General features: G+C 38.8%; 1 pseudogene; it reads right to left on the minus strand.

The window, feature by feature from the left end:
• Positions 1–1901: 1901 nt before the first annotated feature.
• Positions 1902–2405, minus strand: LOC109562497 (high mobility group protein B1 pseudogene; annotated as a pseudogene).
• Positions 2406–15434: the final 13029 nt, after the last annotated feature.

Here is a 15434-nt window from a genome sequence, read left to right on the forward strand (position 1 = left end):
CTTTTGTAAATGTTTGTCCAAAATGGTTGTCCTTCAATCTCAACATTTATATGATAAATGCTAGTATTTTTGCCTGGAAAATCCCATGGACAAGGAGCCTGGAAGGCTGCAGTCCATGGGTTCGCTGAGGGTCGGACACGACTGAGCGATTTCATTTTCACTTTCCTGTATTGGAGAAGGAAATGGCAAACCACTCCAGTGTTCTTGCCTGGAGAATCCCAGGGACGGAGGAGCCTGGTGGGCTGCCGTCTATTGGGTCGCACAGAGTCGGACACGACTGAAATGATTTAGCAGCAGCAGTAATGTTACTTTTTGCACTAGACAATGAACTAGGCAAGTTTACTCAATTCTCACAATGTTGGCATTATTATTCAGATTTTACACAGGAAGAAACTGAGCCTAATTGAGATTAAGAGACAAGCCCAGGGCTATTTAACGCAGAAGTGGTAGAGTTGAATTTCATCACTGGCTCTTTTCCTCTCTTCTGTGTTGTCTCCCATTACATACAGTGTTTCATGGGCCGAAGTTCTAGGAGCATCAGATTTTCATGTTGGAGATAATAAAAGGCAGACCTGAGCCTTATTTCTGATCACATAGTGAGAACAAATACTTTGCAGCTGGTCCCCAACCTTCTAACCATCCTATTGGGGAAATTAAAGGGACTTTTTGAGGATATAGGTAGAAATTGGGTTTTAACCACAGAGTAACAGAATCTGTTTTTGAGAAAGAAGAAATTTTGATGTTTTCAGCATATCTTGACCTTCTTAGTAATAAAATTCAATTTTTATCCAGCCAGAAGGAGATCACTGAGTTCTTCCTTTGCAGTAGTCTCTATTTTCTCTTTCCCAATAAAGGAGGAATATGCTTCTTCAGCAAGTCATCTGCATTTCTTAAGACAATTTTTAAAGACCAAAATTATTCTCAACAAACTAGTAGTATTTTATCTGGTTTAAAAGTCACTGCTTACTCACTGAAGACACATCTCTTAGGAGTAATAGTTACCTGCTTAACTTATGTGTAGTTGTCTAGAACTTCAGAATGCTAATTCAATTTGATGGACATAATGATGCATTTTAAACTACTATATACACTTTAGTGTCTCAGGATGTCAGGTTCAGTTGGGTCTAATTCACCTGGGATCAGCTTTTAGATTTATTTCAGAGTTGATCTTGGGTTTTAAGGAGTTCATAAGTGTGGCTATACCCTTCACTTAGGGTTAGTGAGGATGGTTGTGAGCTGCTCAAGAGACTTTTGAAGAGACACAGTGTTGGACGTCTATAGGAAACTCGTTGTTCTAGCTGGATTATATCTTTTTTTCCCCAGTAATATTCTTTCAGTAATATTAAATCTTGTTTAACATTCCCTTTATCTGCATCGATATTATTACACTCATCTTTTCCTTTTTTTTACATTTCAATTTTTTTTCTATAAAAGGAGTGGGTTTTGTACAATGGAAGGTTAAATGCTTTATAGACAAGAATAAAAGCTGCACTGCTGCTACTGCTATGTCACTTCAGTCATGTCCGACTCTGTGTGACCCCATAGACAGCAGCCACCAGGCTCCCCCGTCCCTGGGATTCTCCAGGCAAGAACACTGGAGTGGGTTGCCATTTCCTTCTCCAATGCATGAAAGTGAAAAGTGAAAGTCAAGTCGCTCAGTCGTGTCCGACTCTTTGTGACCCCATGGACTGCAGTCTACCAGGCTCCTCCATCCATGGGATTTTCCAGGCAAAGTACTGGAGTGGGGGCCATTGCCTTCTCCAAAAGCTGCACTAGAACCAACTTATTCATTATGATCTTCTTCCTCCTCCTCATCCTCTTACCTTCCTCCTCTTCCTTTTTTTCTTGCTTTCTTCAGCCTTGATGACTTCCTTTTTTTTTTTTTTTTGCTGCATCTGGCTTCCTTATAGCTTGCTATGCAGTAATATCCTTTTTGTACTTTTCCTTCAGCTTAGTAGCCTTCTTCTCATAAGGCTGCTTGTCATCTGTAGCAGTGTTATTCCACATCACTCCCAGTTTCTTTGCAACATCACCAGTGAAGAGGCTAGGATGTCCACCTTTGATTTTGGGGCAATATTAAGCACAAAATTAGAAAAAGGCCAAAGAAGCCTCTTGAGTGCATTGGGATACTTGAACTTCTTTCTTGAAACTTGTATCCCTTTTAGAATGGATGTAAGTTTTAATTTCTCTTTCATAACAGGCCTTGTCAGCCTTTGCCATGTCTTCAAATTTTCCTTTCTCTTCAGCAGACGTGATCTTCCACTTCTCTGAGCACTTCTTAGAAAACTCTGAGAAGCTGACTGAGGCATCTGGGTGCTTCTTCTTGTGCTCCTCCTGGCAAGTTTGCACAAAGAATGCATATGATGACATTTGCCTCTCAGCTTCTTAGGATCTCCTTTGCCCATGTTTAGTTATTTTTCCTCTTAGAGACACAGAGTTGCCCCGTGCCCTCCCCTCTTGTCTGAGATAGTTTTCCCTCTCCACTGGGTCTTAGGGGAATGAAAGTGCTGTAGACTGAATGATTGTGTCCCCCCAAAATTCATATGTTGAAATCTTCTCTCCAGTGTGATAGTATTTGGAGGAGAGGATTTTGGGAGGCGATTGGATCATGAAGACTGAGCTCTTATGAACGGAATTAATGCCCTTATAAAAGATTCTCCCAAGAGCTCCCTAGCTTCTTCCACCATATAAGGACACTGTAAGAGGATGGCCATCTGTGAACCAGGAATCAGGCTCTCCTCAGACCTTGAATCTAGCAGTGTCTTGATCTTGGACTTTCCAATCTCCAGAACTGTGAGGCATTGAAGCTACCCAGTCTATGGTAATTTTGCTAGAGTAGCCCCAGTGGTCTAAGACAGGGAGTCATATCTGACTCACTTTTGATTATAATGTCCCAAGTCTCTGTAAACTCCCATCTACCCAGAGAGAAAGAATCTGCACTAGTTTTCTTTGAAATGGGGAGATTAGTTTTTAGTCTGGTATAGGCCCCTTATTTTGACATCTGTCTTTTCTGACCACATTACCTATGTTTGTACCCTGATTATTCTTTATTATAGCTTCCTGTTTCTTTCCTTTAAATTATCTATTCCAGTCTGTAATTATATTATTTGGTGGTTTATATATTTATTATCCATTTTCTCCACTAAAATGAAGGCTGTATCAGTGTGGCTGCATTATCTGCCTTTGCTTACCACTCTTCTCCAGCACCCTCCTGGTGGCTGGAGACGTGAACAGAAGCCCCCAATAGTTACTTGTTCAATAAATACATGAGCATTTACTAGATACTCAAAGTTAGCCTAACAGACGATGTTGATACTCTTCCCATAACTCCTTGCCATCGCCACTGTAGGGCATACCAGCTCTCTTCAATTGCACTTCATAGCACTTAATTACCTGAGGATTTTTTTTTTTTTTTTTTTTACTTTAGCCACGAGATCGTGCTTTTCACCTACCCAGCAGAATAGAATTTCTGTACCCTTGAACGCAGCCCTCAACTACAGACAGATTGAAGTGTATAGACACCCTAGCTCCTTTGTTCCTTGGGTGGGATAACTCAAGCATTTTCACACTGGCTCCCAGAATTGCTGAAGTAAAATTAAGCTTCAATCACTGAGTGTACCTCTAGTTGCTCTTCATTCCTTCTTTGCTTCACATCCCAACTCACTTACTGTTTTCTTCTTACTTCCCCAAGAAACCACTTGCACTTAAAACATTGCCTCGAGTCTGTTTCTGGGCAACCCAACCAAGACAGATAGGAAACAAAAGTTTACAAAAGCTCTCCAAGTGTTCTGAACTCTATTTCTAAATGAGGGAGCTTGCAGTCTATTTTGAAATGAAAGTTAGTTGGAAAAAGATAATTTCCTTTCCTAAAGCATGTATTGTCTTTTGATTACCTTGTATACCAAAAGTATGGTTATTTGAAGCATTATTTTACTAAATTGCTTTTCTGAGTTTCCAACTTTAGTTTTTAACATGTATTGATGTACTTCCAGACCACTATCTGACAATTGGAAGAATGCATTTTGTGAGTCACTGTGCAGAAATGCGGCTAGCAATTTAATGGTCATTGATAGCACATTTACTATTTGAAAAACAATGAAGTCCTTATAGAGGAAACAGCGTTGAACAGGATATTTTTCTCCATCCCAAAAGAGCTCACAGTCCAGTAGTAGAGAAAAGTATATGTACATTAAAGTGGAGTTCAGCACTTCTCCAACTAAAAGAAGTGTTCTGTGGAGTTCCAAAGTAGATCAGCCTTCCGGTGAGGAACTTTGCAAGATGAGGCTTGAAGGATATGTAATTCTGTAGAGGAAACATTGTTGACACAGGCAATAGATTGGAAAATACAAAGTATGGTGAGAGGGCACCTCTTACTCTGATTTCAGAGAATAAGAAACAGTGGTAGATAAGGCTGAAAGGCAGAAATAAATCTTTCTGAAACACTTTATATTAAGAAGATGAAAAGACCATAAAAGCTGGGACAAAATGTACTAATCACAGAGTGGGTCTGGTACTACTCCACTCATAGGCAAATCCTCAGCTGGTTCGCTTATAGAGAAATATTGCCAAGGTATCACCCATTCCAAAACAAGTTCTCTGTCCTCTGACCAGGGGAGCTTATACTTGTCTAGATCAGGAGCCTGCAAACTTTTTCTGTAAAGGACTAGACTGTAAATATTTTAGGCTTTGTGGGCCATATGGTTTCTTTTGCTATTATTCAATTCTGCTATTGTAGTGTAAAATCAACCATATATAGTATGTATATGAATGAGTGTCTATGAATAAAACTTTATTTACAAAGCACAGGTTGGATTTGGATTTGGCCCACAGGTTGTATTTGGCTGGATTTGGCCCACAGGTTGTATTTCTCTTACTCTCTGATAGACTAATTCTAGTCAAGCTGCTGCTGCTACTAAGTCGCATCAGTCATGTCCGACTCTGTGCGACCCCATAGATGGCAGCCTACCAGGCTCTGCTGTCCTTGGGATTCTCCAGGCAAGAACACTGGAGTGGGTTGCCATTTCCTTCTCCAATGCATGAAGCGAAAAGTGAAAGTGAAGTTGCTCAGTGGTGTCTGACTCAGCGACCCCATGGACTGCAGCCTACCAGGCTCCTCCATCCATAGGATTCTCCAGGCAAGAGTACTGGAGTGGGTTGCTATTGCCTTCTCTGCTAGTCAAGCTAAAATGTCCTAAATGACTTGTTCTTTTTTGTTAGGTAATATTTGCTTTAAACCCTTGTTTTAACACAAAGAAAGTACACATGTATACCTGTGATGGATTCATTTTGATATTTGGCAAAACTAATACAATTATGTAAAGTTTAAAAATAAAATAAAATTAAAAAAAAAAAAACTAAAAAAAAAAAAAAAAGAAAGTAGCAGAGCTAGAGAACAATATTAGGGGTGGGAAGATAGAATTTCTGGTGCCCATCCAAAGGTACTGGATAGATAACTGCTTACACAAAGATCGGGTCAAATACCCAGTCCCATGTGTCTGGGACTCAATCTCAGAACGGAGATCTAGGACTATAATGAAAAAATGAGGCTAATACTGGAGTGGGTAGCCATTCCCTTCTCCAGAGAATCTTCCCAACCCAGGGATTGAACCCAGGTCTCCTGCATTTCAGGCAGATTCTTTACTGTCTGAGCACCACGGAAGCCCTGAGAATGAACAAGGCTAATGTTGTGTGAGCCAATTTAGCTATACACTGACAGCATAGTGAGATTATTGTGGGTTAGGATTGGGAAGTACATTAGTTTACTAGGGCTCCACTAACAAAGTACCACAAACTTTGTGACTTAAACAACATAAGTTTATTTCTTATAGTCCTGGAAGCTGGAAGTGTGAGTCAAGATGTTGGCAGGGTTAGTTTCTTTGGAAACTTCTCTGCTTGGCTTTTAGGAAGCTGTCTTTCCCTGCTATGTTTTCCCAAGTTCTTTCTCTGTGTGTCTATGTCCTAATTTCTTCTTCTTATAAAACTACCAGTCATACTGGCTTAGGGCCCATGCTAATGACCTCATTTTAACTTAATTGCTTATTTAAAGATTCTGTCTAAATACAGTCACATTGTGAGGACTGGGGGTTAGGACTTCAACATATGAATTGGGGGAGGGGGCACAATTCAGCTCATATTCAGGCAACAGAGAGGGATAAGGTTTATATGTATGTTTATGGATTTACATACATATGCTGTTAAGTCGCGTCAGTTGTGTCTGACTCTTCGCGACCCCATGGACTGCAGCCTACCAGAGGTGAGGTCAAGTTCATCCAATTTCTTGATGTGAAGGAATGTGGTTTCATTGAGCAAAGAATGGGAGAAGGAAGGATCAAGGTAGGCTGGGCACAAGGAAAAAGAAAAACAGAAAAGAGGCTGAAAGTAGTGGTAGAAGAAAGAAAAGATAGATTAGGAGAAAGAATAGAGGACTTCTGCTTCATTGACTACAATAAAGCCTTTGACTGTGTGGATCACAACAAACTGTGGAAAATATTTAAAGAGATGTGAATACCAGACCACCTTACCTACATTCTGAGAAATCTGTATGCAGGTTAAGAAGCAACACTTAGAACCAGACATGGAACAACAGACTAGTTCCAAATTGGGAAAAGAGTTCATCAAGGCTGTATATTGTCACCTTGCTTATTTAACTTATATGCAGAGTACATCATGTGAAATGCTGGACTGGATGAAGCACAAGCTTGAATCAATGACTGCAGGGGGAAATATCAATAACCTCAGATATGCAGATGACACCACCCTTATGACAGAAAGTGAAGAGGAACTAAAGAGTGTCTTGATGAAAGTGAAAGAGGAGAGTGAAAAAGTTGGCTTAAAGCTCAACATTCAGAAAACTAAGATCATGGCATCTCGTCCCATCACCTCATGGCAAATAAATGGGGGAAACAGAGGAAACAGTGATAGATTTTTTTTTCTTGGCCTCCAAAATCACTGCAGATGGTTACTGCAGCCATTAAATTAAAATATGCTTGCTCCTTGGAAGAAAATCTATGACAAATCTAGACTGCATATTAAAAACCAGAGACATTACTTTACCAGCAAAGGTCCATATAGTCTAAGCTATGGTTTTTCCAGTAGTCAGGTATGGATGTGAGAGTTGAATTATAAAGAAAACCTAGTGCCGAAGAATTGATGCTTCTGAACTGTGGTGTTGGAGAAGACTCTTGAAAGTCCCTTGGACTGCAAGGAGATCCAACCAGACCATTCTAAAGGAGATCAGTCCTGAATATTTATTGGAAGGACTGATGCTGAAGCTGAAAATCCAATTCTGTGGCCCCCTGATGCGAAGAACTGACTCATTGGAAAAGACCCTGATTCTGGGAAAGATTGAAAGCAGGAGGAGAAGGGGCCAACAGCAAATGAGATGGCTGGATGGCATCACTGACTCAATGGACATGAGTTTGAGCAAGCTCTGGGAGTTGGTGATGGACAGGAAGCCTGGTGTGCTGCAGCCCATGTGGTTGCAAAGAGTTGGACATGACTGAGCAACTGAACTGAACTGTAAGAGAGAAAGCAATGATGACCGGATAACAGTGATTAACAAAAGGCGTGGTCATGACAAGCAAAAATCAGGGTGGTTAAATACTTGAAAAGCAGTGATCCCACAGGTCTGAAGAATATCTATTCATATGTATTTTACCCAAGACAAGCGCCAAGCATGCTCTAGTAAAGCAACATTACATGTACATTTAGGTAGAGGCAAGCTGGTGTATTTTTTGAATGTAGGACAAACACGCTGATGATGGCATACAATAGTGATGTCATGTATTACATGTCCTCCTGTGTCCCACATTGACATAATGGAAACTTCTTTACTATGAATACTAAAAGATTCATTATCAAATAATGGTGAAATGAGATTTTTACTGTAAATAAACAGTGTGTAGTACCAGGTTCTGCATTGGGACCAAGGAGATAAGATATGACATCTCTCCAGAAGGAGTTCATGTTGCTATTCAATGTATATTTTTAGATATCTATATAATTTCAGCATTAAGGAAATCTTTTCTTTTTCCATGCTTCATTTGTGTGGACATTCATTCCTATCCAGAAACCTCAGTAATTGGCATGAAAAGAAGGATTTTGTTATAAGTTCGGTTGAAAGATGAAAACTTTATCTCGGTGGTATTCAAAGTATTTGAGCATGGAAGTTTACTAGCTAGCTTGAAATTTAAAGTCTTGTTTCTGTGCTTACACTGGAAACATTAAGTTCACAAATTTGCCATTTTACTTGATTCTGCCAGTTTGTGATTAAAAACTCACAATGTAAAATGCACAGTGGAGTTTAAAAGAACTATAAAATATGGTTGTTTAGAGAACTTAGTGATTTTGCCTGGAGAATCCCAGGGACGGGGGAGCCTGGTGGGCTGCTGTCTATGGGGTCGCACAGAGTCAGACACGACTGAAGTGACTTAGCAGCAGCAGCAGCAGTGGTACAATAAGTATATTCCTGGGCTGGAAAGCAAAAGAGCTTATGCTAATGCTGACCCTTGCACTGGGGTTTTGTGCTTTGGAAAACATCCCTTTTTCTCTAAGCTTTTCATTCCTTCTGCTCTTACCTTATATCTATTTTAAAAAATTCCAGACCTTCAGAAAAATATAACAAACATTTATATATCCCTGTAGGTTTACCAGCAGATAACATTTTGTCCCATTTGTTCAATTTATCTATCTACATATGTGTTTATGTGTGTTTAAATTTTTTTTCTCAACTGTTTGAAAGTAAGTTGTGGATATAACATGCTTAAATATGCTGTCATTTCTTACCTACAAAGACATTCTCTTTCATAATTTCATAACCACCTACTTTATTTGTCAAGATATTTAACACTGATACAGAAATATTATCTATACTCACTTTCCTAGGTGTTCCAAATATGTCCTTTGAGTTTTTTTCCCTTTCAATATAGAATCTCAACAAACAAAATGCGTTGCATTTAGTGTCATGTTTCTTTTATTTCTTTTAATTTATTTTATAATATTGATAATTTTTAAGAGTCTAAGCCAATAATTTTGTGGACAGTATCAGTTTGAAATTATTCTGATTATTTTTGAATACTAAATTTCAGCTAATAATTTTGCAGGCAAGATTATTACATAGATGATATTATATACCTTTTATTGCATCCCATTAGAAGGCACATGTTATTATCTCATTGTTTGTGTTATTATGACCAAATAATAACACAATTATTTGTGGTGTCCTCTAGATTTCTCCACTGTAAAGGTATAGTTTTTCCTTTTTAATTAATAGGTAATATTCCAGCAATCTTGATTCCAGCTTTTGCTTCTTCCAGCCCAGAGTTTCTCATGTTATATTATGCATGTAAGTTAAATAAGCAGGGTGACAATATACAGCCTTGACGTATTCCTTTTCCTATTTGGAACCAGTCTGTTGTTCCATGTCCAGTTCTGTCTTGCTTCCTGACCTGCATACAGATTTCTCAAGAGGCAGGTCAGGTGGTCTGGTATTCCCATCTCTTGAAGAATTTTGCACAGTTTATTGTGATCCATACAGTCAAAGGCTTTGGCATAGTCAATAAAGCAGAAATAGATGTTTCTCTGGAACTCTCTTGCTTTTTTGATGATCCAGTGGATGTTGGCAATTTGATCTCTGGTTTGTCTGCCTTTTCTAAAACCAGCATGAACATCTGGAAGTTCACAGTTCACATATTACTGAAGCCTGGCTTGGAGAATTTTGAGCATTACTTTACTAACGTGTGAGATGAGTGAAATTGTGCATTAGTTTGAGCATTCTTTGGCATTGCCTTTCTTTGGGATTGGAATGAAAACTGACCTTTTCCAGTCCTGTGGCCACTGCTGAGTTTTCCAAATTTGCTGGCATATTGAGTGCAGCACTTTCACAACATCATCTTTCAGGATTTGAAAGAGCTCAACTGGAATTCCATCACCTCCACTAGCTTTGTTCGTAGTGATGCTCTCTAAGGCCCACTTGACTTCACATTCCAGGATGACACCACCCTTATGGAAGAAAGTGAAGAGGAACTAAAAAGCCTCTTGATGAAAGTGAAAGAGGAGAGTGAAAAAGTTGGCTTAAAGCTCAACATTCAGAAAACAAAGATCATGGCATCTGGTCCCATCACTTCATGGGAAATAGATGGGGAAACAGTGGAAACAGTGTCAGACTTTATTTTTGGGGGCTCCAAAATCACTGCAGATGGTGATTGCAGCCATGAAATTAAAAGATGCGTACTCCTTGGAAGGAAAGTTATGACCAAACTTCAGTTCAGTTCAGTCCCTCAGTCGTGTCCGACTCTTTTCGACCCCATGAATCGCAGCACGCCAGGCCTCCCTGTCCATCACCAACTCCCAGAGTTCACTCAAACTCACGTCCATCGAGTCAGTGATGCCATCCAGACATCTCATCCTCTGTGGTCCCCTTTTCCTCCTGCCCCCAATCCCTCCCAGCATCAGAGTCTTTTCCAATGAGCCAACTCTTTGCATGAGGTGGCCAAAGTATTGGAGTTTCAGCTTTAGCATCATTCCTTCCAAAGAGATCCCAGGGCTGATCTCCTTTAGAATGGTTGGTTGGAACTCCTTGCAGTCCAAGGGACTCTCAAGAGTCTTCTCCAACACCACAGTTCAAAAGCATCAATTCTTCGGTGCTCAGCTTTCTTCACAGTCCAACTCTCACATCCATACATGACCACTAGAAAAATCATAGCCTTGACTAGACGGACCTTCGTTGGCAAAGTAATGTCTCTGCTTTTGAATAAGTTATCTAGGTTGGTCATAACTTTCCTTCCAAGGAGTAAGCGTCTTTTAATTTCATGGCTGCAGTCACCATCTGCAGTGATTTTGGAGCCCAGAAAAATAAAGTCTGACACTGTTTCCACTGTTACCCCATCTGTTTTTCATGAAGTGTTGGGACCAGATGCCGTGACCTTAGTTTTCTGAATATTGAGCTTTAAGCCAACTTTTTCACTCTCCTTGTTCACTTTTATCAAGAGGCTTTTGAGTTCCTCTTCACTTTCTGCCATAAGGGTGGTGTCATCTGCATATCTGAGGTTATTGATATTTCTCCCGGCAATCTTGATTCCAGCTTGCGTTTCTTCCAGCCCAGCATTTCTCATGATGTACTCTGCATAGAAGTTAAATAAGCAGGGTGACAATATACAGCCTTGACGCTAGATAGCATACTCAAAAGCAGAGACATTACTTTACCAACAAAGGTCCATCTAGTCAAGGCTATGGTTTTTCCAGTGGTCATGTATGGATGTGAGAGTTGGACTGTGAAGAAAGCTGAGCACCAAAATTGATGCTTTTGAACTGTGGTGTTGGAAAAGACTCTTGAGAGTCCCTTGGACTTCAAGGAGATCAACCAGTCCATTCTAAAGGAGATCAGTCCTGGGTTTTCTTTGCAGGGACTGATGCTAAAGCTGAAACTCCAATACTTTGGCCACCTCATGGGAAGAGTTGAGTCATTGGAAAAGACTCTGATGCTGGGAGGGATTGGGGACAGGAGGAGAAGGGGATGGCAGAGGATGAGATGTCTGGATGGCATCACCGACTCAATGGACCTGAGAGTGAGTGAACTCCGGGAATTGGTGATTGACAGGGAGGCCTGGCGTGCTGCAATTCATGAGGTCACAAACAGTCGGGCATGACTGAGCAACTGAACTGAACTGAACTGATATGGGTAGTTTTTTTGAGACCATGGCTTTTATTTTCCAACAAAATTCACCCAATGGTTTTGCTCTCCATGAATGATCTTTACTTGATTCAATATTAAACTGATGTTCTACCCATGATTGTAAATGGAATATTGAAATATTCAACTTTTACTATTGAATTGTCTGTTTCTTCCTTCTGATCTGTCAATAGCATATTTTATTTACCATTTTTTTCATTAGTTTATTGGGTGTGAGATGATCTTTCATTGTGCTTTTGATTTGCATTTCCTTAGTCAAGAGATAATAAGCATCTTTTTGTGTGCTAATATATCGTTTTTGGAGAAATGTTTATTCAAGTCTTTTGTCCACTTTTGCATTGGTGTGTTTTTTTTGTTGTTGCCGAATTGTAAGAGCGGTTTATAAACTGGATATTAACCCCTCATCAGATATAGATTTACAAATATTTTTTCCTTTCCATGAGTTACCTTTTCACTTCATTGATTGTGTACTTTGATGCATAACAGTTTTAAATTTTGATGTAGTTCAGTTTACTGCTTTTTCTTTTTTTACCTTTGCTTTTGGTGTCACAACCAGGAAATCATTGCCAAATCCAACGTCATGAAGTTTTTCCCCTGTGTTTTATTCTAAGAGTTTTATGCTTCTAGGTCTTATATTTAAAAATTTTCATTTTGAATTGTTTGATATATTGTGTAAGATAAAGATTCAATTTCACTCTTTTGCATGTGGATATCCAGTGTTCCCAATAACATTTATTGAAAGACTGTCCTTTTCCTATTGAATGGTCTTGGTACCCTTATCAAAAATCATTTGACCATATTTGTGGAGGTCTTTCTGTTTTATTCCATTGTTTTATATGCCTGTCTTTATGGCATTACCACCCTGTTTTGATTACTACAGCTTTGTGATAAGTGTTGAAATCAGGAAGCATGAAACTTTTAACTTTTTTCTTTATTAAGATTATTTTGGCTATTTGAGATCTCTTGAGATTTCACATAAATTTTAGGATGGATTTTTCTATTTCTGCAAAAAAACCAAAAACAAAACACAGACCAAACACTGGGATTTTGATTGCTAAATCTGTATATAGCTTTGGGTAGTATTGACTTTTTTTTTTTTTTTTGGACACACACTACGCAGCTTGTGGAATCTTAGCTCCTGGACCAAGGATTGAATCCAGGTCCTTGGCAGTGAAAGCGCAGTCTTAACCACTGGACTGCTAGGAAATTCTCAGTGTTGACATCTTAACAATGTTAAATCTTATAATCCATGAGCATGGGTTGTCTATTTATTTGTGTATTCTTTATTTTCTTTCAGCAGTGTTTTGTAGTTTTCAATACAAATCTTTCACCTCCTTGGTCAGATTTATTCCTAAATTTATCCTTATTGATGGTATTGTAAATAAAATTGTTTTCTTAATTTTCTTTTTGGATGTTTCATTGCTTATTTATTTATTATGATTTTTTAATTGAAGTATAATTGACTTAGTATATTAATTTTAAGTATGCAAAATAGTGATTTGGTAATTTTATACATTGCAAAATGATCCCCAATGGATGATTCATTGTTATTGTATAGAAACACAACTGATTCTTTTTGTGTCGATTTTATATCCTGCAGCTTTACTGAATTTATTTATTCTGACAGGCTTTTTTCTTTTTTTGTGGGGAGCACTTAGGTTTTTCTACATCCAAGATCATGTTATCCATGACCAGTAATAATTTTAGTTTTTCCTTTCCAAATTAGATGTAAAAGCAGGCATTCTTGTCACCTCATAGAAAAAACTTTCAGTCTTTCGCCACTGAGTGTGATGTTAGCTATGGGATTTTCTTACATAGCCTTTATTGTGTTGAGTTAGTTTACTTCTGTTCCTTGTTTATTGAATGTTTTTATTATGAAGCTTTGTTCATTTTTCTTCTTGTTTTTTTCTTTTTGTTTTTTGAATTGTGTATTCTCTATCAACATATCTTCAGTTTTTCTGATTTTTCTTCTGCCATCCAAATCTACTGTTGAGCCTCTTTAGTGAATTTTTCATTCAGTTATTGTATTTTTAATGCCAGAATTTGTATTTGGCTCTTTTTAATTTTTTGAAATAATTTCTATCTCTTTATCTTCTCTATTTAATGAGATATTTTCATCATAGCTTCATTTATATCTTGAAGTATGATTGTCTTCTGTTCTTAGAACATATTTACAAAGGAGACTTTGATGTCTTTGTTAAATTTGACATCTGAGTTGTCTCACAGACTTTTCAGCTGTTTGTTTCTCTTGTGTATGGGTTAGTCTTTTCTGTTTCTTTGCATGTCCCATAATTTTTTGTTGATGGACCACTCTAGCTTCTGATTCTCCACTGCATCTGGGTCTTATTTCTGTTGTTTGCTTGTTTATTTGTTTAATTACTTGGCTAGATAATGTTAGTGAGTTATATATCTCCTATAGTGGGAAGCTTTTGGTTTTGCTTCTTGTTGAGTACAGGGTTGGATGTGTGCACAGTCACTCTGGCTTCCCTGGTGGCTCAGATGATAAAGAATCTGCCTGTAATGCAGGAGACCTGGGTTTCATCCCTGGGTCTGGAAGATCCCCTGGAGAAGGGAATGGTTACCCACTCCAGTATTCTTGCCTGGAGAATTCCATGGGTAGAGGAGCCTGGTGGGTTATAGTCGATGGGGTTGCAAAGAGTCGGATACCACTAACTAAATTTTTGACTTTTTCTGAGCGACAAACAGCCAGCAGCACAGTCACTCTGGGACTTTCTCTTTCACTGCTAAGCTTTTGGCCTCATTTTTTTTTTTTTTTTTTAATCACAGCAAGCTATTGAGCCCCACTAATTGCCAGATGATTGCTCTATTCTTTAGACAGTGCTGTGGGGCATAAATTGCTCTACACTCTGATCTAATTAAATTTGAGCAGGGGAGATTTAGAGGTCCGTCTCTGAGGTTTATTCTAACCTCAGGAGGGCTCTTAGCTTTTTCCCTGTTTCTCTCTGGTGAACTAGTTGGCCTATGGTTTGTTGCTGTTAATTAAAAGGAGCTATTGTTTTTGAGAGTATTCTGAGGTTTGAACTTCTCTGCCCTCTGTTTTGAATAAATTATTTCAGTTTATTTGGGGAGAATTTTAGACCTTTCTGTTCTTGTGAATAGCTTCTTTCCTTTCTATCCTGGGTGCTGGGTGGCGGAAGGGATCTATTGACCTTTTGGCTACATTCACCAGGAATTTAGCTTCTTGGACTAAATTTAGAGTTGGAAGGTATGAGAAATGTTGATGACCTGCCCCAGTAGGTAAGAAACTGTATTTCTTGATTGGCAGCTGAGGTAGCAGAAAGCTTTGCATCTTGGCCACACCCACTGAGACTGCTGAGCTAATAAGTTGGAGGTTTTGGTGGTGGGGAGGGAGCAGGTATGCTGTAAATACCACAGACTCTCCCCATTTTTTTTTTTTTTTTTTTGCCAAGTTTTAGTAGCTCTTCTTGAGTAAAGGTTTCTTCATTTCCATATGCCTTTAGGACAATTCCAGAGATGGTTGTTTTTAAAATACTTTTCATTAGTTATTTATAGTTATGAATCTATGAAGCTCCTTATACAACCATCCCAGAAGTTCCTCACCAGTTTAGAGAAGTCTTAAACTGAGGTGATAACAGGCCTACGCTCTCTATAAAGAGTCTAAGAGAGGATCCTTCCTTGCCTTGTCCTAGCTTTTGGTGGGTTGCTGGCAATTCCTGGTATTTCTTGGCTTGTATTTTTGTCACTCCAACCTCTGCCTCTATGT

This window comes from Bos indicus, chromosome 8 (assembly GCF_029378745.1).
Source record: "Bos indicus isolate NIAB-ARS_2022 breed Sahiwal x Tharparkar chromosome 8, NIAB-ARS_B.indTharparkar_mat_pri_1.0, whole genome shotgun sequence".
Classification (NCBI taxonomy): Eukaryota; Metazoa; Chordata; class Mammalia; order Artiodactyla; family Bovidae; genus Bos; species Bos indicus.